Source organism: Balaenoptera ricei, chromosome 17, assembly GCF_028023285.1.
Source record: "Balaenoptera ricei isolate mBalRic1 chromosome 17, mBalRic1.hap2, whole genome shotgun sequence".
NCBI classification, from domain to species: Eukaryota; Metazoa; Chordata; class Mammalia; order Artiodactyla; family Balaenopteridae; genus Balaenoptera; species Balaenoptera ricei.
The window spans coordinates 194,350-218,305 of record NC_082655.1 but is presented as its reverse complement, the minus strand read 5'-3'; the positions used below and the strand labels follow the sequence as shown (position 1 = coordinate 218,305).

Genomic DNA, 23,956 nt, shown 5'->3' with positions numbered 1-23,956 from the left:
TACCTGGACAGCTGATGGGCTGTCTGGCTGGGTCAGAGTTTATTGCGTCAGGTTTGGAGGTGCCTCCGAGGTCCCCCGCTCCTGCCAGCCAGCCTGCCCCACGCCTTCGCAGGGACCCTGCGCTCCTCATCCTCCTGACCCTGTGGTGCTGAAGCTCCTGGACCAGCTGGAGCGGCCTCTACTGGTCTTTTCATTTCCTCCCGTTTGTGTCTTTCTGTTCTCCTTCTGGATGATTACATTCGCTTCTTTCACTGCACCTTTCACGCTGCCCTCCCACCCGTACTCTGCCCCGTCCCCTCCTGCACAGCACGGCCTGCTCTCGGGGATGCAAGTCCTCTCACCTCAGAGACGTTGATGATGCTTCCCCACTTCCTTTTGGAAGCTCAGCTCCAAATCTGGGCCTGGTCAGGGCGGTACACTGGCCCACTGGACGGGGGCCCGAGTAGGCCTCTCTGGCTGGACTCTCCCCGCCAAAAGCTGGTGCGGAGGGAAAGGCCTGGCCGCCAAAGTCCTGGGCAGGCACTTGCATCCTCACCGGTGCCAGAGTCCCCGCGCCCGTGACCTCTGTCTCCTCTCCCAGGAGGAAAGATTTCACACGCCTCCTAGGACAGGGAGGGGCAGCTGTCAACTCCAGGCAGCGAGGGAGAGGATCTAAGCACACAACTACTTCTCAGACAGCCCTGGGAGGACCTCCATGGTGCCCCACGGGCTTCCTCCCGAGTCTGTCCTAAGTGCCACCAGCATTTGGAATGCTCACCTCAAGTCTTAGGATTCTTTTTTTTTAACCTCCTTTCTCCTCTAATAACCAAAAGCAGGTGTGAAGCGCCTCTCTGCCCATCCTACACGTCCACAGGGCGCTCACCCTTCGGGGCTCACATGCACCCCACGGCTCCTGGGCCACGCCGTGGCTGCCACTTGAGGCCGAACCTCCTCCGGCATCCAGTCCCCGTGGACCTTCCCCAGCACCCGCACCGCCCTGCGCACACCAGCCTCCACGTGTCCCTCTGGGAGGTGGGCAGGCGCCGACCACGTGAAGCCCTACTGCCCAGGGATGGTCAGCGATTTGCACCCGCACCCTTTACCGTCCAAGCACAGGCTCCAAACTCAAGGAAGGGTGGGAGCCCCCAGGAAGCCTGCCCAGCCCGTGGCACTGGCTTGAGCGCTGCCTCCCCCATGAGTGTCCCAGGGATGCTCAGCTCTGCCCAGCTCTGAGCTCACGCTGAATCCTGACCTGCAGTGACCAAGACAACAGCACCACGTGGGCGACCAGAGAGCCCCTTGCGAGGCTGTGACCCCATGAAGCTCTGCAAGGCCCCCCTGCCTGAGGCGAGACTGCCAGGGTCATGCAGACATGGGACAGGAGAGTTTGGCCAGTTATAAAAGAAGGGTTTATTCTGGATGATGTGATAGCTGCCAGGGTTCAACTGTCAGGAGCATTTGCTAATAGAATAATTCAAAATGTGAAGCATTTAAATTGCATTAGTTGTAAAAGTCGTAAGTGCAACGTGGGCTAGACAGACCTCCTGCAGTCACCGCCCTTCACCACTGGGACCGAGGCACCAGCTCCCACTCTGGCCCACACGTAAAGGGCAGCAGTTCCACACTGTGAAGACCAGTCGGGGCCATGTCCAGCACAGGGACCAACAACCCAGATCTTAAGCAGTGTTGCCTCTGCTTGTTCCATATGAAGGCCACGAGCAGCACGGTCTTCCCAGAATGAGGCTTGGAACTCAGCCTCTCGGGCAGGACATTGTCATGACACACACAGGCTCCGGGACCACCCTGCATCAGCACAAATCACGTGGCCAAGCCCCTGCGCTGGGGCAGACAGGGCTCGAGACAGGGGCTGCAACTCCCACGGCAAAAGCCTCGAGGAGGGAGCAAGGGACCAGGCAGCTGGTGGAATCCACAGAGGCTGCAGGGCTGCGACACATCACCAGGCCCCTCGGCGCCCGCTGACCCAAGTCCTCTGCACCACCGGTCACGTGGTCTTCTCTGCCTCAGCGGGCACTACTTCAGGGGCATCACAGGGGAGAAGACCTGAGTGGTCACATGCATCTCTGTTTTAAGATGCCCACCTGACACTCTCCATCCAATGATGGAAGAGCATTCAGCAGGCAAAGCTCATGCTGAGGACAACCAGAAAACTAAATCTAGAAAAAAGGTTTAAAGAAATCTACTTGGAGGCAAGGAAATGCTACACAGCAGCCAGGACCCAAGGGGCCAAGGCCCCGGCTGACCCTGGGGGAAGGGAGCCTACTCCGGGGACCTGGGGGGCGGGGGGAAGGTGCTGAGCCTGGGCATCTGGCTGAGGCGGCGGGCAGGCAGGCAGCGAGTGGCAGCATAGCCGGCAGCACCCTAGGGGTCCATCTGGGCCGGGCCCACAGTGTCGCTGGGACTTCTGCAACAAGGCGTTAACTTTAAATATCCGTGACCGATGGATTCATGAAAACAGATGACAAGACCAAAGAAGTGGAATCCACAGAAAGGGCTCACATGCAAAACACAAAAACTGAAACTGAGAACTCCACCGTTGGGTTCATGGACAGATGGACACTGCAGACGCAGCTCGGGGAGCTGGGAAAAGAGCCAATAGATGGTCCAACCGCAGCTACAGAGAGGAAAAGGGTGGAAAAACCGAAGAGACAGACACACGGAAACCGTGAGAAGGGGCGCCACGCGTGTTCCCATGGCCAGAAGCAATATGCGAAAAGATGACGGCCAAGAATGTCCCCAAACTGACCAAAGACATCAAGCGACCAACTCAAGGAGTGCTGCGGGCACCTGAGAGTCTTGATTACATCAGGCCTGCGCTGCTCCACCCACCGTCATTTCCTTAGCTGAGCTTTCCAGTCTCCTATTTCTAAGGCGGCCAGTTATCCTAGGAAGATGCCAAGTACTGCAGCCTCTCCCAGAACCCACCCTCCCCATCGCCACCTGCCCAGCCCACTGGCACTGTCCCGCCCTGTTCCCGTCTCACGTGGTACCCACAGCACCGCCCTGGGTCCCTCTCTCCCACCTCGCTTAACACCTGGTTCCTCACGCAAAATATAAAGTTACTTTTCTCTCCCCGTTCCTACCACACCAACCCCAAACCTCCAAAATACCAGCAAATGTGAGTGAAGAATCAGCAGCAGTACCGGAAAAGGGGTGGGAGCATGTAAAGGAAACAAGGGAGAAACTGGCAATCAGGTCACCTGGGCGGCTCGAGCTGTTCCCGCCTCTGGGGTGAGGGAGCAGCACAGGAAGAAACCGGCCCTGGCCCCTAGCACTCCTAACGTCGCCTGCAATGCAGGTGCCGTGATGCTGAAGGCTCCCGAACGGCGGGGGCGGCAACCGCCACGGAGAACAGTGGAAACGCGCGGGCGCGAGGAACACGCTCAGAGGCACGCTCCGCCGCTGGGCGCTGCCGTCGCCAGGGGCCGCCCTTCACCGCACACGGTAAAGAGCATCCTGGTCGTTGCCAGGACGGGGAGGACAGGGGCGTCAGTGGGCAGAGCACCACCCTGGAGGTCACCTTCCGTCGGATTCTGAACTTACTGCTTCCCAGACCTCTAGACTCCAGAACCGCTACTGAGAAGTGCAAAGTCATTCGGATGCTCAATTCTCTGTCTCTTTCTCTCTGAAAGCCCTGCGAGGGCTTTCCATCTGTCCGAGCCTTCCATCTGTCCGAGCCTTCCATCTGTCCGAGCCGTCCATCTGTCCGGAGAGCTGCAGAGTGTCGAGCCCCTTTGACAGGGTTCCCAGACTTCAGTACTCTTCTCTGTTCTCCCACCCCAAATCTGGGTTCTGCTTCATCTGGCACCCCTGCTGTTGCTGTGTAGTCTCTCTCTGAACCCTACAAAGTATAATTATTTCACGCAAACATATTTATCATTTGTTAACCATTCCATTTTGCAAGTCATGCTTTCTCTGATGATTCTTTGTTTCTCTGAAAACAGCATTCCACCCTGCTCTGGGAGACTACCCTGCAGGAGGCCAGTGTCTCAGGCCGCTCCCACTGTCCTCCTGGCGCCGTGATCGCTGAGGAGCGGCAGTCAGGACCCGTCAGCACCCTGGAAGAGCTCTTACTTCTGGTTGCTTTAAACGTTGTCTTGGTCTTCGGTGTTTTGGAGCGTTGCTGTGACGTTTCTCAACACGGACATTATTTATCCTGTTTGAAATAAACGATTTTTCCACCATCACATCTGTCATTAGTTCCAGCCAACAGCTCTTCCAACATTGTCTCTTCTCCATTCTATTTTCACTTTTGGGGCTGGAATCAAATGTATCTGAAACTCTTGCCTCTACCCCTCAATCACCTTCTCCATCATACTTTCCATTCCATTAACTCTTTGTTGTTCTTATTAAACTCCTTTCAGCTCGTTCACAAAGCCTCTCTTCAACTGCTTATAACCTAATATTTAGCCTGTGGGTTAGTTTTTAAATTCCAACTGTCATTTGTTTCTGGAGATTCCATTCGGTCTCTCTCCAATCTTCCTGACCCTTCCTGTTAGCCCCGTGTTTCCTGCTCATCATTGTGGTTCTCTCTTTGACTTCCTTAAGGTCCCTGGTGCCTCTAAATTTTGAGCCTTTTGATGATTCTGTGGTGCAAACAGGATTAGTTCTCAGCTCTCCTCACTGCCAGCACCGAACCTGGCGTTCTCAGATCTGCTACGTCAGTTATGACGTATCCATCTGCCTCCCAGCTTCCAAAACTTTATTGCTATTGTCTCCCTCTCACTTTACTCAGCCTTGTGAGTTTGACTTTTTTAAACATCACTTTCCTGTTCATTTAGCAGAATGGGAGAGAGTTTGGGAGACAGTGAAAGTGTATACGTGTGTTCAATCTGCCATCCTTACCTGAAAACCAGTAAGCTTTCCTTAAAAAATTATCTTCAGCATGAAAAATTGGAGTTGGAGTCCAGACATTTTTTAAATTAATTTAAATTTCATTTCCACGATACAAATTATTTCAAAATACAGAAGAAATAACTTCTTAACCTCATCATCTCTTAACATTAACCACATTACAAATACAGGCGTATTTGTATTTCCCCATGGAAATCATCCTGGTTAACATTTTTTGGTAGAATATCTTTTGGTTTTTGATAGTTTAAAAGTTCATAGACTATATATATAATACATATACATGTATAACTGACTCATTTGGCTGTACAGCAGAAATTTACACACTGTAAATCAACTATACTTCAATAAAAAATTTTTTTAAGTTCATAAATCATATAATTATTCTAATATGTATTTCAGTTTTGGTTATTAAAGGGGTAAAATTTGTATTTATGTCAAAAAACTAAATCAACAATTTCCTCAAAACAACATGCAGGGAAAAAACCTCAGGTTGGATTTGAAATTCAATTGGGAGAAGCGTGCTACGTGCACCTCTGAAAATATACACATTGATACTATGTATAAAATAGGTAACTAATGAGAACTTACTGTATAGCACAGGGAACTCAATACTCTGTGGTGACCTAAATGAGAAGGAAATCCAAAAAAAAAAAGGGGCTATATGTATATGTATAGCTGATTCACTTTGCTGTACAACAGAAACTAACACAACATTGTAAAGCAAGTATGCGCCAATAAAAATTAAAAAAAAAAAAAAGTGTCACCAGGGCACCTGCTGCTGAGTCGCAGAGGCTCTAGGTGTTACCACAGGAAAAGCAACAGCAAGTAATTTGCATCACTTGTCTGGAAAACAGGGAAACCCTTTTTTACGTTCTAACGTGATAGCCTATTTCTTATATGAAGGTCTTTTAACAGGGTTTCAAAGATGTTTTAGGAAATTGATTGATAATTAATGAGTTAATAAATTTTCCCATTTAACATGATGAAAAATAGACTCTGTTTTCAAGTAGAATGTCTGATTTTCAGGATGGGTTACCAGTGTTGAGTGAGAAATATGTGAACAGTTGCTCTTTATAGAATATATTACAAGTGTTATTTAGAAAATACTGAAAATTGTTTCTGCTGCAAGGCACATCAAAGGCTCTATGCCCTGTTAGAGGCTCCCTGATGCCAAGGATTTGCTAAACTCAGACAAGTCCAAACAAGCTGTGGCCGGCCTGTTTTTTCGCCTGTGATCGGCTCAGTTCCACACAAAGGGTGAATGAGGGAAGGTAGTTTTCATGGCACACGTACAAAGCGACACTTCAATACAGATGCAGCAACAACAACAAATGCTGAAGTACTGCAGGAAAAAAACAATGTTTTCCTGACAAATACCTGTTGGGGCAGATAAACATCCCACAAAATAGTATTAAAAATTTAGCTAAACTTTCTGGGACTTCCCTGGTGGAGCAGTAGATAAGAATCTGCCTGCCAATGCAGGGGACACAGGTGCCAGCCCTGGTCCGAGAGGATCCCACATGCCGCGGAGCAACTAAGCCCGTGCGCCACAACTACTGAGCCTGCGCTCTAGAGCCCGCGAGCCACAACTACTGAGCCCGCGTGCCACAACTACTGAAGCCCACGTGCCTAGAGCCCGTGCTCTGCAACAAGAGAAGCCACCGCAATGAGAAGCACGCGCACCACAATGAAGAGTAGTCCCCGCTTGCCACAACTAGAGAAAGCCCGTGAGCAGCAATGAAGACCCAGTGCAGCCAAAAGTAAATTAATTAATTAACTAATTAATTTTTTAAAAAAACCTTCCCACAAAGAAAACTCCAGGCCAAGATGTTTTCACTGATAAATTGTACCAAACATCCAAGAAAAATAACATTTCTATACAAATTCCTCCACTTCCACTTTCTAGAAGCATTTCTCAACCCATTTAATGAAGCCAATATTACACTGATATCAAAATCAGACAAAGACATTACCAAAAATCTACAGACCAATAGCCCTCATGACCATAGATTTAAATATCCTTAAAATTTAAAAAAAATGTTAGCAAATTGAATCCAGCTATAAAGGATAACACACCATACCCAAGTGGGGTTTATCCCAGGATTGCAAGGTTGTTTTAACATTCAAAAATTAATCATTGTAGGGACTTCCCTGGTGGTCCAGTGATTAAGACTCCGCACTCCCAATGCAGGGGGCCCGGGTTCAATCCCTGGTCAGGGAACTAGATCCCACATGCCACAAAAAGGTCCCACAGGCCGCAACTAAAAAGATCCCGCATCCCGCGACTAAGACCCAGCACAGCCAAATAAATAAATAAATATTTTTAAAAAATTAATCAGTGTAATTAACCAATTAAATAAGAAAAAATATATATGATCATTACAGTAGCGGCAGAAAAAGCATTTAACAAAATCTACCATTCATTCTTAATAAAATTCAAAGTAAAGTTAGAATAAAACTTTCTCAACTTGATAAAGGGGATATATACAAAACCTATAGTTATATACAGAATACTAAGTAGTAAAACCCTGAATGCTTTCTCCCTATGATCAATAACAAGGAAAGGACACCCACTCTCACCACTTTTGTATGACATTTTATTGGAGGGCCCAGGCAGTGCAAAAGGCAAGAAAAAGAAATAAAAGGCATTAAGATTTGAAAGGAAGAAATAAAACTATCTTTATTCACAGGGAAAATTATTGGATATACAAAAAAACTTAAATATTAACATTTAATACTGGGTAATTTTTTTTTTTTTTTTTTTTTTTTTTGCCATGCAGCATGCAGGATCTTAGTTCCCTGACCAGGGATCGAACCCGTGCCCCCTGCAGTGGAAGCGTGGAGTCTTAGCTACTGGACCGCCAGGGAAGTCCCGAATATTGAGTAAATATTAATATTTAGTAAATATCAGGGATAAATTCAGCAAAATATGTACACTGAGTGCTACAAAGTACTGAGGAAAGGCGTTGTACAAGGTGTAAATTTACAGAGCAGTGTATCAGGTTCACGGATTGGAAGGCTCAATAGTGTTAAGGGGTCACACTCCCACTTGTCCTCTGTCCAGTCCCTCACACTTCACACCCCCCACAAGTGCTCCCCAGGAAACTTCCTACAAATCTCCATCTTGGAGTCTGCTTCCCAGGGAATCCAACATGAAGAGTAATTAATACTTCATACATTTGTCAAGGAAGGAAAGGAGACAAAAGTGTAGCTATCTAGATCACTAGCAAGACGCTGACCCGGACAATTCAAGTGCGATGAGCATTACTAGATCAACACAGTGAAGGCTGGGAGGAAAACGACCAGATAACCCCCTATGTGTGCTGTGAAGCTGCTCATCTGAAGAATGCTTTCTTTATACAATACATAAAATCATATGAAATGGTCATTTTTTTGACCGCTTTTACCTACAAAAACTGCAATTTCACGTGGTTCAACTTTGTATTTCCATTGAGTCCTGTCTTAATCACAACAAAATATCTTTGAGACTAACAAGGGCTTCTTTTTCCATCACCAGTCCCAGGATCTCAGTGCGGAGAGACAAGGATTACCTCTAAGTCAAAGTTCAAGAGTCTAAATGGAGGACATTCTTTAGACTATTTCATGGGGTCTAAACCAAGAGATCAGAGGATTCCAAACAATCTTCTGACAAATCCTCTGGCTGAAGTGCCCCACCCACCCAGAGTCACAGCTCACGGCCCCCACCCCCACCCCTAACCTGCTTCTCTCACCCCTTCCCCCACTGCCTCTCGAGCGCCGCTGCTCAAATGCCCTCCAACTGTGGGACACCGCGAGGCTCTTTTCCCTCTACACCCTATCCTTTGAAATCCTGGTTCTGTTCCCACAGTTCCCACTACAACCTCTCTGTAACTAAGTCCCAAGTCTCTGCCGACCACCTCTCCCCCAAATGTCAGGTCCGCCTCACTTTACAAATGCCAGGCAGGCCTGCCCTGGAGAGTGTTCCCAATGGAACTCTCCTGCAGATGGCTTTCCCAACCACCCCATGCACTTGCAGTGCACCCACTTCTGTCCACAGCACCACACTGGCCTGGCCCCCAGGCTCGAAGGTGTGGGGTGCTCCTGTGCCCACCCCTGGCCCACGTCCCCACCACTGCCCATCCCATCCATGAAGCTTGGCATTGGCCACTAGCCACCTGCTCTCACAGCCTCACGGCCTCTCATGCCGGCCTCTGGTTAAATAACAGAAGACTCTCCATGCTTTCAGCCTTCCCTCCCCCAACGCATCTCACCCCCACTGTCAGATTCAAGAATCTCCCAAAAGGACAGCCAACGTCACCTCACTTTCATCGTGATAAACATTCAACAGTGCCCCCCAAATAAAGGGACACTTCTTATACTAGCATCTTCTGGAACTATGCTGTTCAAAAACAGTTGCCACTTGCTACTGTGGCTACTTAAATTTAAATTAATTAAGATTAAATAACATTCGGGACTTCCCTGGCAGTCCTGTCGTTAAGACTCCGCGCTTCCACTGCAGGGGGCTCTGGTTCGATCCCTGGTCAGGGAACTAAAATCCTGCATGCTGGGCGTCACAGCCAAAAAGGAAAAAAAAAAAAAGACTAAATAACATTCAACGTTCAGTCCCACGAGCCACATTTCGGCGCTCGATAGCCATACGTGGCTAGTGGTCGCCATGGTCCTGGACAGCACAGCTGTACGAGCATGCCCACCTTAACATCTTGGTCCAGACTCATTTCCCACTCCTACTCTGTTCCAATAAAAACATATTGCTAATTGTTCCTCAGTTAACGCCTCCCACCTGCCAAGCCCCACTCCACCTGGTGCTTGTTCCCCACTTGTGGGCTCCCCGCTCCTCCCTTTCCAACCAGGCCATCCACCCATTAAGAAGCAGTGCTTAGTGTCACCCACCCCATTGGGCACTCTCACCTCTGAACGCTGTGACACTAATTTCTATCATTCAAATAACTTTAAATTTTAAATTATGTATGGCAGTGGCTGGTACTATCTCTTGCATTCCTGATGGATCTTATTAAAATTTCTCCCACTATTTATTTTTCCCACTTATGCATTCATTAACTCATTCCAAAAATATCTATTTTGTGCTTATGTGCCAGTATCGTGCTTCGCTCTGCTAGACAGTGATGAACAAAACTGACAGCCTCTGTCTGCACACTCTACAGAAGAAAGAGATAGCGAACAAGTGCAAGTGAGTACACAATCGTCAGCTCTGGTAAGCGCTCTAAGAGGATAAGGTCTAAGAGGAAGAACAGCAGGAAGGACCTACATTAAACTGGTTGCGAAACCAGCTCTGAGGAGGAATCGCTGACGCTGAAGCCTCCAAGAGGAGGAAGCAGGGCCCTATGACACCATCTGGCGCCCCGGGGACCACGGACTGAAAGGTGACAGCAGAGTCACAAGGCCTCAAAAAGAGCATTAAGATTTTAAATTCTGTCCTAAGTGTAAGAGCCACTAAAGGATTTTAAGCAGGGGAGCAACATGATACTATTTAAATTATAAAACAACCTCGCTGTCCAAGGTGAGAGCCAGCGACTGGACAGGGCAGAAAGTCCGTGGCTCTGATGCAACGGTGAAGTGGACTGTCCCAATTCCACCCCAGAGGTGGCGCCGCATGGGACTGAATGGACCTCTGGCCTGGCGGTTCCAGCCTTGGCTGCAAGCGGCTGATGAGAGAGGCTTGCAGCAGGTCCACCTCCTCACCTGGGCCTGGGCTGCTGCCGGGCTCTTTCCTACCCACTTCCCTCCAGCCTCCTCATAGCCCCACCGCTGCCAGGTCTCCACCGGGATTGCTCACCAGGCCTCCCCTTCCCCGTCCCGCTCCTGCTCTGAATAATAATCCCCACACCCCTGGGGTTCATTCACTCAGAAGGATAAAGAAGAAAATGGAAACGGCCCATCGCCCCACAGAGCACTGTACCCAGCCTCCCCTTCCGCCTGGTCATCTCAACCTCCTCAGGCCCTTTTACACCTTCTCTCCCCAACCTCCAGCATCTCCTCCCATCTCCCTATTCTCAACAGAGAACCGTTTCCTACTCTAAGAAGCATCAGAGGAGGATGTCCACAGGCCCGCCATGGACCGGCACACACCCTGGCCCTCCTGCCACCCCACTTGCACCACAACCTCCCAACCTCCGGGAAATCTCCCTCCTACATCATTTCTTCCTCTCTAAGGGGGCAGTCCCATCAGCACATAAACTGTCATTTCCTGCATCTTAAAAGACATGAATAAATAACCTTCCACTGCCCCTTTGCAGCAAACATCCTTGAAAGAGGTGTCTTGTACTCACCACTTCCAATTTCTTCAGTCCATTTTCTCATAAACCACTCCAAACATGCTTTCGCTCCCCGCCACACACACACATGAACCCCCGAATCTGCTCTTCCAGATCACCAATGACCATGACCTGGGCCCAAAGGCAGTTCCTTGTCCTTGCTTCTATGACCTAACAGCTCAGGGTACCAAAGACCACACCCCCCCTCCCCACCACCCACCAGGATCACCCCCCCTCCCCAGTATCCCCCCACCTGCTCCACCCTCACCCACCCCACCAGGGCTCCCCAGGCTCAACACCTGCATGGCATCTCCACGCCCGCCCGCTCCTCTCTGACCGCCAGCTCCCAGTGATTTCAGACTCTCAAGTGCAGCACACCCAAACTCCCGAGCTGCCCCCTGCAATTCCATCAGGAAATCTTAACGGTTAGCCTCAAAATAGGTCCAGAACCTCGACAAAGAAGATAAAGGAAAATGAAGAAAACAAATTAAGAATAAAAAAATATATTTCCAGAACTTCCCTGGTGGCACAGTGGTTAAGAATCCGCCTGCCAATGCGGGGGACACGGGTTCGAGCCCTGGTCCAGGAAGATGCCACATGCCGCGGAGCAACTGGGCCCGTGCACCACAACTACTGAGCCTGTGCTCTAGAGCCCATAAGCCACAACTACTGAGCCCATGTGCCACAACTACTGAAGTCTGCGCACCTAGAGGCTGAGCTCCGCAACGAGAGAAGCCACCGCAATGAGAAGCCTGAGCACCGCAACGAAGAGTAGTCCCCACGCGCTGCAACTAGAGAAAGCCCGCGTGCAAAGAAACAATGCAGACAAAAATAAACAAACAAACAAATATATATATATTTCAAGATTCTAAGTCCTATCACCACACCTGTTACCACTGTGGCTGAACCACTACCCGTCTCACCTAGGTTGCCGCAGTCACCTCCTAACCAGCCTCCTCACCTCCTCCCTCCCCCCCACGTCTGTTGAGTAGTGGCCAGTGGGATGCTACTGAAGACGGATCAGACGGTGTTACTCCTCTGCCCCGAACTCCCCACAGGCCCCCTCCTCCTCTGTGTACCCGCTCCTGCTCTCACCCCCTCCCGCTGGCACCACACACTCTCAGGCCCAGCCCCCCCGGGCCCCTTGGCCGTCCCTCAAGCACAACACACTCGCTCCAACTCCCGGGCCTTGTGCTGGCTGTTCCTCTGACTGGAACCCTCCTCCCCACAGAAGTTTACCTACTTCATCTGCTCTAACTCTGCTCAGACTCATCGTCTTTGTGAACGAGGCCCACGTAACCCCCTACTGAGACTTGCACCCCACGTCCCAATCTCCCTGGCCCTCCTCCACTGTTTCTCTGCAGCACTGACACCTCCTGACATATGGAAGAAGTCAGTTTCTGTCACTCTGTGAGGGCGAGGACTGGCCTGTCTTCTTCACTGCTATGTCCCAGCGCCGAGAACAGTGCAGCACATAGAAGTGTCAATAAAAGCATGTTTACACCCTGAGGCCAGGGAGGCCACATGACATAAGACAAGTGTACTCTGAGGCTAAGAGGGAAAGGCCTTGCACCCTGATGCTGCCCCAGCCATGTGACCTGAGCAAGGCCTTTCTGGCTTCAGGGTCCTCATCTATTAGGTGGGACCAAGAGCACGCACCACATGGACTGTTCACAGGCATAAATTACATAAAACACAGAGGGGGTCAGAACAGCACCTGGAACATACACACCAGGTCACAACGATGATAACAGGCACCAGGTAGCTTCAAAGTACTTTTCCTAGACTTGACGGACAGTAACAACTTCTTAGACAAGGCGACGGCCTGGCCACTGAGCAAGCTGAGCAGGCCAGCCAGGTGCGTCAGGGAAATCGTGTCGTAGCCGCTTCTTAAGCCTCATCTCAGAATTCAAAAAAGCTAGTGAGTTCTTGGTCCCTGAAAACTGACAAAAACTAGAAGATGGAATAGAAGTTACATTTGTTCACTCCCCACTTTTTCCAGAAAGAATTTTTTATGAATGCACTAAAAGTTTTGAAGGGTATAATTTTTATTGCTCACTTAGAACTATCAACCCAATGGGGAAAAAGAGAGCATGCATATGAATTTGCTTATACATGTACTGAATATCCCTGTTAGGACAAACAACACTCTAAGGTAGCCAGCCACCTCCAGGGAGGAACCTGGATGGCCAAAGGGTAAGGGTGGGAGAAACTTTTCACTCTGCACTCTAATACCTTTTAAATTTTGAACTTTTGTTCAAATAGAAAAAAGGAAGAAGTTTTAAAAGACACTCATTAGCAATCAAAAGCCTGAAAATGAAATCAGGAAAACAATTCCATTTATAATAATATTGAAAAGAATAAAATATTTAGTAATACATTTAACAAAAGAAGTGCAAGTACACTGAAAACTATAAAACATTGTTGAAGGAAATTAAAGAAGGCCTAATGGCAAGATATCCCATGTTCATGGAATGTTCATCTTTTTTTTTTTTTGGCTGTGTTGGGTCTCCTTTGCTGCGTGCAGCTTTCTCTAGTTGCAGCGAGCGGGAGCTACCCTTTGTTGCGGTGAGCAGGCTTCTCACTGTGGTGGCTTCTCTTGTTGTGGAGCATGGGCTCTAGGTGCACAGGCTTCAGTAGTTGTGGTACTTGGGCTCAGAGGTTGTGGCTCGCAGGCTCTAGAGCACAGGCTCAGCAGTTGTGGCACACAGCCTCCGCAGCATGTGGGATCCTCCCGGACCAGGGCTTGAAGCTGTGTCCCCTGCATTGGCAGGCGTATTCCCAACCACTACGCCACCAGGGAAGTCCTGGAATGTTCATCTTAACATTAAGATGGCAAACTTTTCCAAATTAATCTACAGATTCAGCAGATCCTTATCAAAATTGACCTTATTTTTGCAGAAATTGATAGGCTGAATATGCAATTCATGGGACCCAGAAAAGCCAAAACAATCTTGAAAAAGAAGCACAAAGTGGAGGCCTCACACTTTCTGCCTTGGAAACTTACTATACAACCACAGTATTCAAGACAAGGTAGTACAGGCATAAGCACACACACACAGACCAATGGAAGAGTTGCCACAACTCAGAGTTCGCATGCCACAACTAAAGATCCTGCATGTGGCAATAAAGACCCGGCGCAGCCAAATAAATAAATAAATAAAAGCACCACAGTTGTCAACTGCACGTCTGTTCCCTGCACTGAACTCTAAGCTTCCGGAGGCAAGGGCCTCACCCCTGCATCACCAGCCCCGCACCTCACGAAATCAATGACCAGATGACCAGAGAGGCTCGACCACCTGATCCAAGTGCAACGATGCTGCCGCCAGTAGAGCTCACACCCCTCACGTTGGAGCCGCCGACCACCCACGTGTCTCACACTCAGGAGGAAGCCGGCAGGGTCGCCAAGCATCAGGGCCCAGCTTCTCCCAGTACCCACGGGGCCTCCACATACCAAGTTCATGTCAACTCCAGTTCGTAAATTCCTAACATTAGTACTCTTTAAGGACTATGTAGCTAATGTGGCCGGTGTCATTTCTCGTGCTCCATGGGGGACCCCACGCTGGGCTCACCTGCATCCCGGGTACGGCAGGCAGGACTGGAGACGAGGGATGGTGCCCTTCAGGAGGCCGCCCCAGCCCTCAGCTTCACCAACACGCTCGCCGGCTACCTCGCTGACCTCCCACCCTGCCCGGCCCTGCTTCACTGGATGCTCCGGCCACGAAGTGCTCTGGGAGCTCATGCACACCGTGCTGTGCCCTGCTCATGCCCGCCACCTCCACCCGCGGCACGCTGTTCCTCTGCCTGGTTAACACCCCCGAAGACTTGGTCAGACACCCCTCCTTTCTAGATGAGAAAGCCTACCTAAACTCTGTACCCCCAAGGCGAGGCTAGCGGCCACCCTAGGGGTAGCCCCGAGACCCCACACTCTCCTCCCTGACTGTTGTCCACGTGAGATTATCAGAATCCACACCACCATGTCCCCCACCAGGAGCCTGGTGTACCTCTATCACCGGGCAACTGACTGGCGAATGGCTGGCACATAGCAGGTGACAGAAGAGACCAGGAGCATGGGATGGACGTGGGTGGGCCTGACAAACAGAAGCAGACATCAAATCCTGCCAAACCAGCCCTGGTCCGGGAAGATCCCACATGCCGTGGAGCAACTAAGCCCATGCGCCACTACTACTGAGCCTGCACTCTAGAGCCCACGAGCCACAACTACTGAGCCCACGTGCCACAACTACTGAGCCCGCGCGCCTAGAGCCTGTGCTCCGCAACAAGAGAAGCCACCGCAATGAGAAGCCCTTGCACCGCAGCAAAGAGTAGCCCCCGCTCGCTGCAACTAGAGAAAGCCCGCGTGCAGCAATGAAGACCCAACGCAGCCAAAAATAAATAAATAAATTTATTAAAAAATAATAATGATGGATATATGTAGATGCATAACTGAATCACTCAACTGTACACCTGAAACTAACAAAACGTTGAAAATCAACTATAATATAAAATAAAAATTAAAAAAATCCTGCCAAACCAACAGAGAAGGCTCCACCCCCGAGCAACACCATCCTGGGCCCCAGCGGCCTCAGGCAGGAAGGCACACACTGTCCCTTGGCGGTCGGCCACTGGGCTTTCTGCACACCCCTGCAAATGAGGGTCTTGGGACCCACAGTTTACCCCCTCCCAGGTTTTGGGAACCAGAGGCTACTTCTTGGGCTTCTCAGAGTCGGAAGAAGTAGGAATCCTCATAGCATGGCTGAATTCTGAATGCAAAATAAAAGGCCAACACCACCAAAATTAAATAGAAAAACAGTATCCAGAGTCCAGAAGCTGCCACGACACGTGCAATCGGATGCACAAACAACCTGAAGTCTGTCGGCTGGGAAATCTGTACTGTACATGCTTCACACAATCCCAGTGGCTAGGAGGCACATGCTGGCCACCAGAGAAGTCCCAGGAAGCAGCTGAAGGGACTGTGGCAGAACCACCCGCAGTGTCTCAGGATGACACTCCTGTGACGCTCCACCCATGAAGGAAGCACCCACATCTCTGGCTCGTGCTGGGCCTCCAGGGACTTCAGGAAGGACCGAGATAAGAGGCAGAACAGACAGAGGAGTGCAGCCAAGGAGGCAAATAGGCTCGAGTAGGGGGGGGCCAGACGAGGGGCTCCCAGGCCTGAGCCCAGCACTCTGGGGCCACGCATGGTTCTGTTCACGATGCAGCCGGCTACACTCGGGTCAACCAGTCTGCAAGAGGACAGAAAACGTGCTCTGCTGACTTGGCCTCTTGGTGTTGAAATTACTTTTTTAGAACCCTATACACGTATAACACTCAGTAATTTACAGAGTCCTCTGAAATTCAGTCACACTTCGTCCTCACAACACACCCTGAGAATAGACGGGACAGATACAATCTAATCCGCAGATACGAGCCGAGGCTCGGCTGTTAAGCGATTTGATCGATTTACCTGTGATGGACCACACTCCTCGGGGACTGAGTCAAGGCTGAACTCAAGTCTCCTGCAGTGGGAACAGTGCTGTGTCCACTATACCCAGTAACTCAAAGGCCGATCCGGGAGTCAGCGTGCTGCCCACTGGACTTCTCACCACAAGCCCAGGACAGAGTCAACACTAAGGCCTTGGGCCCCCCCTTGGAACGCTCCCTTCTTAAAAATCCTAATCACTCTTATTTTTAACAGCTTTATTGAGATGTAATTCACATACCATACAATTTACCCATTTAAAGCATACAATTTTAGAATATTTTAGTATATTCACAGATATGCACAGCCTTCACCACAGTCAATTTTAGAATATTTTCATTACCCAAAAAGAAACCCCATACGCCTTAGCTGTCATTTCCCAGCCCCTGGCAACCACTAATCTACTTTCTGTCTCTATGGATTTGCCTATTTGGGGCATTTCATATCAGTGGAACCGTACAAAGCCAGACCTTTGTGTCTGGCTTCTTTCACTCAGCATAATGTTCCAAGATTCATCCACATTGTAGCATGAATCAGTACTTCCTTTCTTTTTATTCCCAAATAATATTCCACTGTATGGATAGAACACACTTTGTCCGTTCATCTGTTGATGGACATTTTGGCTGTTTCCCCTTTTTGGCTATTATGAATGATGCTACTGTGAACTTCTGTGTTCAGGTTTTTGTGTGGATGTGTTTTCCTCGTCACTCCTACCTATAAGAACACAAGAAAGGTGAGCCAATTTCCAACTGAGAAACTCACTTAATCTGACCATACTATTTAAAATACAGACAGATAACTGGGAGAAATAAATGACCAAAGAAAGTACAGAGTTAAAGACATGAAGAAACAAAAGCAAAACCTGAACTAACAGAATCAACAGTGATTAAACAAAGAGATGTTACTTCTAGGGATGGGCCCCACAGGCACACGTGCACAATGCTGTGCCTGCAGCCTGATTTTAACTGCGCAAAGTACGATATTCACCAGCAGGGGCTGGTTAGATAAATTATAGCACCTCCACACAGCCAGACATGATGTAGTCATGAAAAAGAATGAACTGGAAAATGTACTGATATGGAGTGACTTCCCAAACCCAAACACATTTAGTTAAAAAGGCGAGGTTAAGAAAATTTTTTAAAAGAAAAGAGCAGGGGAAAAGAATACATATACATGTTTGCGTGCATAGTTACAACAAAGTATCTCTAGAAGGAGACGCAGTGGGTGCCTCCAGGGGACCAGGCTTCTGGGGGCAGAGAAGGGAAGGAGGCAACAGACAGCTACACTGTGCATCCTCTGTGCCTTCAAACCCTGAATATGTTACGTAGTACAAAATTTTTTAACCTTTTAGGGAGCAAAAATGAAAAGAATCTATGAGAATTAAAACATTTACACTTAGGAAAGCAAGAGATGAGAGGCCTCAGGTAGCTGGAAGCAGCCGCTGCTGTGTCAACCTGGGAAGCACGACGGTGACTCCCACCCAAAGGCGCCCATCCCTGCTGATGTTAAGACACAAAGGAAATGCTCCACGAGGCACTGAGTCCACTGCCCTCGAGGACGCCCCGTGCAGAGGGAGACAGCTGGAGGCCGTGCAGAGCCTGCCCGGCACGGGGGCAGATCGGGCCCCAGGCAGGCCCCAGCGAGGGCCAGCGGAGCTGAGGAGCCACCCGAGCCCTGCTTGTTTTAGGGGAGGAGCGAATGCGGAGCAAGGCTGGGCCTGGTGGTGCTCAGCCAGTGTCGCCAGAGAGCAGGATGCGAGTCGGGGCACGCTGGGCCACGGACAGCAGTCCAGGGGGCACGGGGAGCCGGGGAGGAGGGCAGGGCAGCAGCGCGACTGGCACACACGCCCTGGGCCTGCTCCTCAGCCACGGAGCGTCCTGGGTGCCACGGGACGGCCTCCACACACTCGCTGCCGGCTGCACCTGCTCCCAGCTGGGACAACCAAAAATGTCTCCAGATGAAGCGCCCGTGGACAAGAACACTGTTCTGCACACGCCCCCTGAGCAGCTGCGTGGAAGACAGAGGGGAGGGAGTCCAGCCGGGAGGCACAGCCACAGTGCGGACGGGACAGGGCCCGGGCCCCGCGTGGCAGCTGGCCCTGCTGACAGAGGAAGGGGGAGTCATCAACGACTTGGAAGGTACGACGAGCAAGACATGGAACAGCAGGATGCGGTGGCTGGGGGAGGACCCAGAAGGCCAAGCTTCCAGACGAGAACCTAGCACACGACGGTCCCAGAGCACCGAACGGCCAAGGCTGGAAGTGAAGCAGGAGGCAAGGCCTGAGAAGCCTGCAGGGCTTCCGCACAGGCGGCCAAGGGAAGAAGAAGTGCGGCTGGCGCTTGGACCCCAGATGGAGCACTAAATGGGCTCGCTTTCTCCCTTGGGGTGGTCCTAGCATTGTCTCCAGTTATTTGGCCACCCTCCCTGTAAGAGGGCTGTCCATCCTACAGCCGGCCGTGGGACGTATCTCCTCCCCCGGGGCTGGGCCAGGTGACCTGCTTTGGCCACGGAACTTGAGTCTCCAGTTCTAAGCTGAAGCTCAAAGAGAGGCTGAGTCTCTGCCACTCTCTTGCCATAAGAATAGCGTGTCCCAGGGGCTTCCCTGGTGGCGCAGTGGTTGAGAATCTGCCTGCCAATGCAGGGGACACGGGCTCGAGCCCTGGTCTGGGAAGATCCCACATGCCGCGGAGCAACTAGGCCCGTGAGCCACAACTACTGAGCCTGCGCGTCTGGAGCCTGTGCTCTGCAACAAGAGAGGCCGCGATAGTGAGAGGCCCGCGCACCGCGATGAAGAGTGGCCCCCACTTGCCGCAACTAGAGAAAGCCCTCGCACAGAAACGAAGACCCAACACAGCCACAAATAAACAAATAAATAAATAAAATTAAAAAAAAAAAAAGAATAGCGTGTCCCAAACAAGGGCACGTCCCCGAGTCCAGCAATGAAGACTCTCAGAAAAGAGCCTCAAGCAAATGAAATGTGAGCTAGAAATAAACCTGAGTTGCTACTGCAATCTTTCTAGAGAAAGCTGCCCAGTAAACTCCCTGATTTCTTCCTTCTCCAACCCATCCTACGCATCACGGCCAGGTAAATGTTCCTAAACCATTTTATCAGGACTTCCCCTACTCACAGGCCTGAAGTGGCTCCCTATAGCCAGAGAACTGAAATCTAAAGTCCTTCACCTAAGTTCAAAGATCTTCACGTTATAATCCTTATTTCCTCTTATTCCTTACACAAACTTCTAACCCCCACAGACCACACATGAGCCACCTTCTTGCCTTTACTCCCAAGACCTGAAACACTTTCTGTCTGTAGTGCTGCAATGTCCTCAATCCTTTCCCCCACTCACCTCCTACTGAGGTTCAGCTCAAAGACCACCTCTTCCTTGAAGCCTTCCCTCACACTGCAGCCCCCTGCAATCCTTCTCCCTCTGAACTTCTAGAGCAAACTTTTTCTGAAAATGGGCCAGATAGTAAACAGTTTAGGTGTTGTGGGCCATGAAGTCTCTGTTGCAACTAGTCAAGTCTGCCAAAAAAGCCATAGATGATACAAAAATAAACCAGGGTGGCTGTGTTGCAATAAAACTTTATTTACAAAGACAGGCCAAGGAGCTGTCAGTGGCTGTAGCTTACAGACCCTCGTCTGGCGCTGTGTTGGGAAGGCTGAGGCGTGAGCACAGCGGAAGCAGGAGTGAGCCAGGGCTGCAGGCCCAAGGGAGGAGGTTCTTCTCAGCAGGGTGAAACAGTGTGCCTGCAGGACAGCAGTCAGGGTCAGAAACGACCTCGGGGAGCAGGGCAGAGCTGCCAGGTAACATCAAGGGCAAGTCCCAGAGGCCGATGGGAGGCACAGTGAGGCAGGCATAGGAGGGAGCAGAGACAGCCGACAGCTGAGGGTGCAGACTTTATCAGGGGAGCAAGAAGGGTAACAGGAGAAGAGACCTCCAGGCAGGGCAGCCCAGTTCAGCTCTGCCAGGTGTCGCCAGGCCCAGCACTGCGACACCCAGGCTGAGCTCCTGAGACAGGACACCCACAAAGCCAACTTTGAGAGGGAGCGTGTGAGACCCTCAACAGATGGCCACATGGGTCAGCGACCAGGCACAGCAAAGGCATTTTGCTGGTAAAACCAGATACTTCACTCTGAGAATGTTCTCACGGTGAAACATTTGTTTCATTTTTTCATCTTTACACGGACATTTTTTTTCAAAAGCGACAAAGAACCAGGTGGAGGCTTAACAAGACACTGAATTCACTGTTACTACATTGTTCGAGGACAGCCCACACCAGCACACATGCAGGAAGGAAGGCGGGGATGGACATTTTTAAATCTATCTTTAGATATTTTAAAATTTGCTCACAGAAGCTATTTCGTTACCATTCGCTCTGAACATCAAATGTTCTCCACCTCAGACTCCACAAATGCCAAAAGACTCTCCTTAAAGTGGGGGGTTCCCTCTTAGTCTCAGTGTCACACAGATAAAGGGGATGAGATGAAGTGATCTACGGTAAGCCTAAGATACTTTCCTTAGACCTGAGAAAGAGAACCATCTCCTTGGGAAACACGACGAATTTTTCCACTTTGTTCTGAAGCAAGTTAAGTTATTCCTTCCAACAGCTTAGCAAGACAGAATGTTACAGCACTGATAACGCCAAGTCCTCATTTTCTGGTGCTTATGCCCTTGCTGTCACTTAGAGTTTGTTAATAAAGTATCTTTTCTGTTACAAGGATAACACTGTGAAGTATAACAACAGGGCGTCCCTGGTGGCGCAGTGATTAAGAATCCGCCTGCCAATGTAGGGGACACAGGTTTGAGCCCTGGTCCGGGAAGATCCCACATGCCGCGGAGCAACTGAACCCGTGCGCCACAACTACTGAAGCCCGCGCACCTAGAGCCTGTGCTCCGCAACAAGAGAAGCCACCGCAATGAGAGGCCCACGCACTGCAACGAAGAGTAGCCCCCGCTCTCAGCAACTAGAGAAAGCCCGCGTGCAGCAACGAAAACCCAACGCAGCCAATTAATTAATTAATTAAATTAAAAAGAAAAAAGTATAACAACAATGGTTTTGATAGTTTAATTCACGTAGAGAACTACCCAAGAACTGCTCGACATCTCATTTCTGTCAACGACAATCCTATCTACCTCCCAGGACGGTAAGTACTGCAGGATTCTAGAGTGGTTCATTAGAAGCTTTCTTCTTCTAAAAAGATTTTTAAAAACAGTTCTATATGATAATTTATCTAAGTACATGAGATTTGTTCCTCGTTTACCTTTATAAAGACTTGTTTCTCCAAATATGACCCCAGCTTGCGCAAGAAGAGAGAGCCACAGACCTCAAGTTAGTGTTAAACTAAGACGAAACTGCCGACCCAGCGAGCGCACCCTGGAAACCAGATCTTGGCAGCGATAACAACTCCTGACTTTTCTCAACACTGACAACGTACAAGGCACAATGAATTCACCGAGTCCCCACAACCACCCTGGGAGCCCAATATTATTGGTGTTCCCATTTTACACATGAGGAACCAAAGGCAGAGTACAAAGCCAGTAAACAGAAGAGTCACAACTCAAAGGCAAGCAGTCTAGCTCCAGAAGCCGCCCTCTTCTCCCCTCTGTTCTCCAGCCTCTCCAGACAGCTGACTAGACAAAGTGCAGGCAGGGAGACCCAGGGCCCTGCTCATTTCCCAAGCCAGCGCGCGGGGCACACAGTCCGCGCCAAGCTGCTTTACGGAATGAGTCTCCTTGCTTTACATTCACCCCTATCAAATCTCCTTCCCCTCCCCCAACGAGGAGAAACACACCTTGCTCACTGTGAAAGGGGAGCCGCTGACCGGGAACCACCTGCTGTTTACAGAGGCACCCAGGATGTACAGGGTGCAATTCCCCTCGCTGGCTTCAAAGACAAACCTCCTATTGTCTGCACCAGGGGAGGAACAAGAAGCCTTGCAACTGTAGGTTTCTGCAAAGGTCACAGGAGGTTTGGTTAAACCCTAGGACACCGAAGCGGGTGAGGGACGCCGCATTTTTACTGCTGAAGGCTGCGCAGCGCCCGCAGCAGCTGCTGGTGGGAGCAGCATGTAACACACCCACAGCTGCGGCGGCCTCGCCGCCAGCTGCACGTTTTAAAATAAAAGACGTCCTGACCCCCAAGATGCGCACAGCCTGCCTCTATCTCGGCCCTCGCGCGGAACACTGCCTCCACCCACACCAATCCCGCAACCGGGGGGCCACCGAGGGAATTCCAGCTCCGGGAGGGCGACCGGGAGGGAAGGCGGGGACGCCCCAGCCCGCCTCCCTGCAGAGGCCAGGTCGGCGGAGCCGGAGGCCACGGCCCGCACCCGGACACGCGCGTCCCGACTCCCCGGCCCCGCACCTCCCCGACTGCGCACCCGAACCACGCCGACACGCCGCGCTCAGGCCCGGCACTCCACTCACGCCCACCCTAGGCCGGGCACGCTCACACCCCAGGGCCGGGCACACTCACCGGCCCGCACCCCGGGCCGGACACACTCTCACCCACCTCCCCCCACAGGCCGGACCCCACACCCACCTCACACCCTGGCCCCGCGAGGCCTGGGCCCCTCGCGCCCCTGCGCCCCCCCCACCAGCCAGACCTCTACACACAGAACCCGCCCCTCCCCGGCCCGGCCGCGGCACCGCCCGCCCCCTCAGTTGCCAAGGACCCGTATCCTCGTGGGCCGGGCCGGGGACCTCCGCGAGGCCGGGCGGGGGCCACAGCGCCGGCCTCTCCGCCATCTTCCCGGCCCGCGCCGCCCACCGCCCGCGCTCTCACCCGCAAGCTGCGCGCGGGCCGCGCGGCCACAGCCCCTCATCCCGGCTCGCACGCCGCGCGTGAGCTGCTCGCGGCTCTCCCGCGCCGCCGCCGCCCGCTCGGTGCGCGCCCTCCGCGGCCGCCGCTGCCGGCCCAGTGCGCCGCGACCGCGCGTCCTCCCGTCACCAGCGCAACCCCCCGCCTCCGGCCCCGCCCCCGCCCCGCACGTCCCCCGCCGCCTGGGGACGCCGCCGCGAGCCCCATGCACATGCGCCGGCGCGCGGCACGCCGGGAGCGGGAGTCCCGCCGGGGGCGTGCACTGCATGCCGGGAGTCGGGAGCATAGTCGCGCTGGCTCCGCCCACAACGCGGGTGTGGGGTTCTCGCGCTGTCCTGGCGAGTCCGGGGATGCTTCGGGCGAAGGGGGGCGCCCCCGGCCCGGGTCACCCGGGTCCCAGGGTGCGACGGGCGGAGAGGGGCGGCTGCTGGCCAGGTGATGCCGAAGCGCTCCCTCCAGCGCCGCGGTCCGCACCACGGCCGACGTTGCCTGTCAGATCGCTCCTGAGAGTCTTCCGATCCCCTTCGGT

At 51.4% G+C, this 23,956-nt stretch overlaps 1 protein-coding gene across 8 annotated transcripts in view; it reads right to left on the bottom strand.

Moving 5' to 3' along the window:
- ARHGAP39 (Rho GTPase activating protein 39) overlaps window positions 1-23,499 on the bottom strand; it is an 83,389-nt gene extending 59,890 nt beyond the window's left edge. For 7 of the 8 annotated variants that reach the window (XR_009498356.1, XM_059901240.1, XM_059901246.1 and 4 more), the window contains exon 1: window positions 23,392-23,499. The gene's annotated coding sequence lies outside the window, so the exon portion shown is untranslated. Of the gene's footprint in view, window positions 1-341; window positions 483-23,391 lie in introns of those variants that run through there. The other variant, XM_059901242.1, reaches the window with a different exon arrangement.
- Window positions 23,500-23,956: the final 457 nt, after the last annotated feature.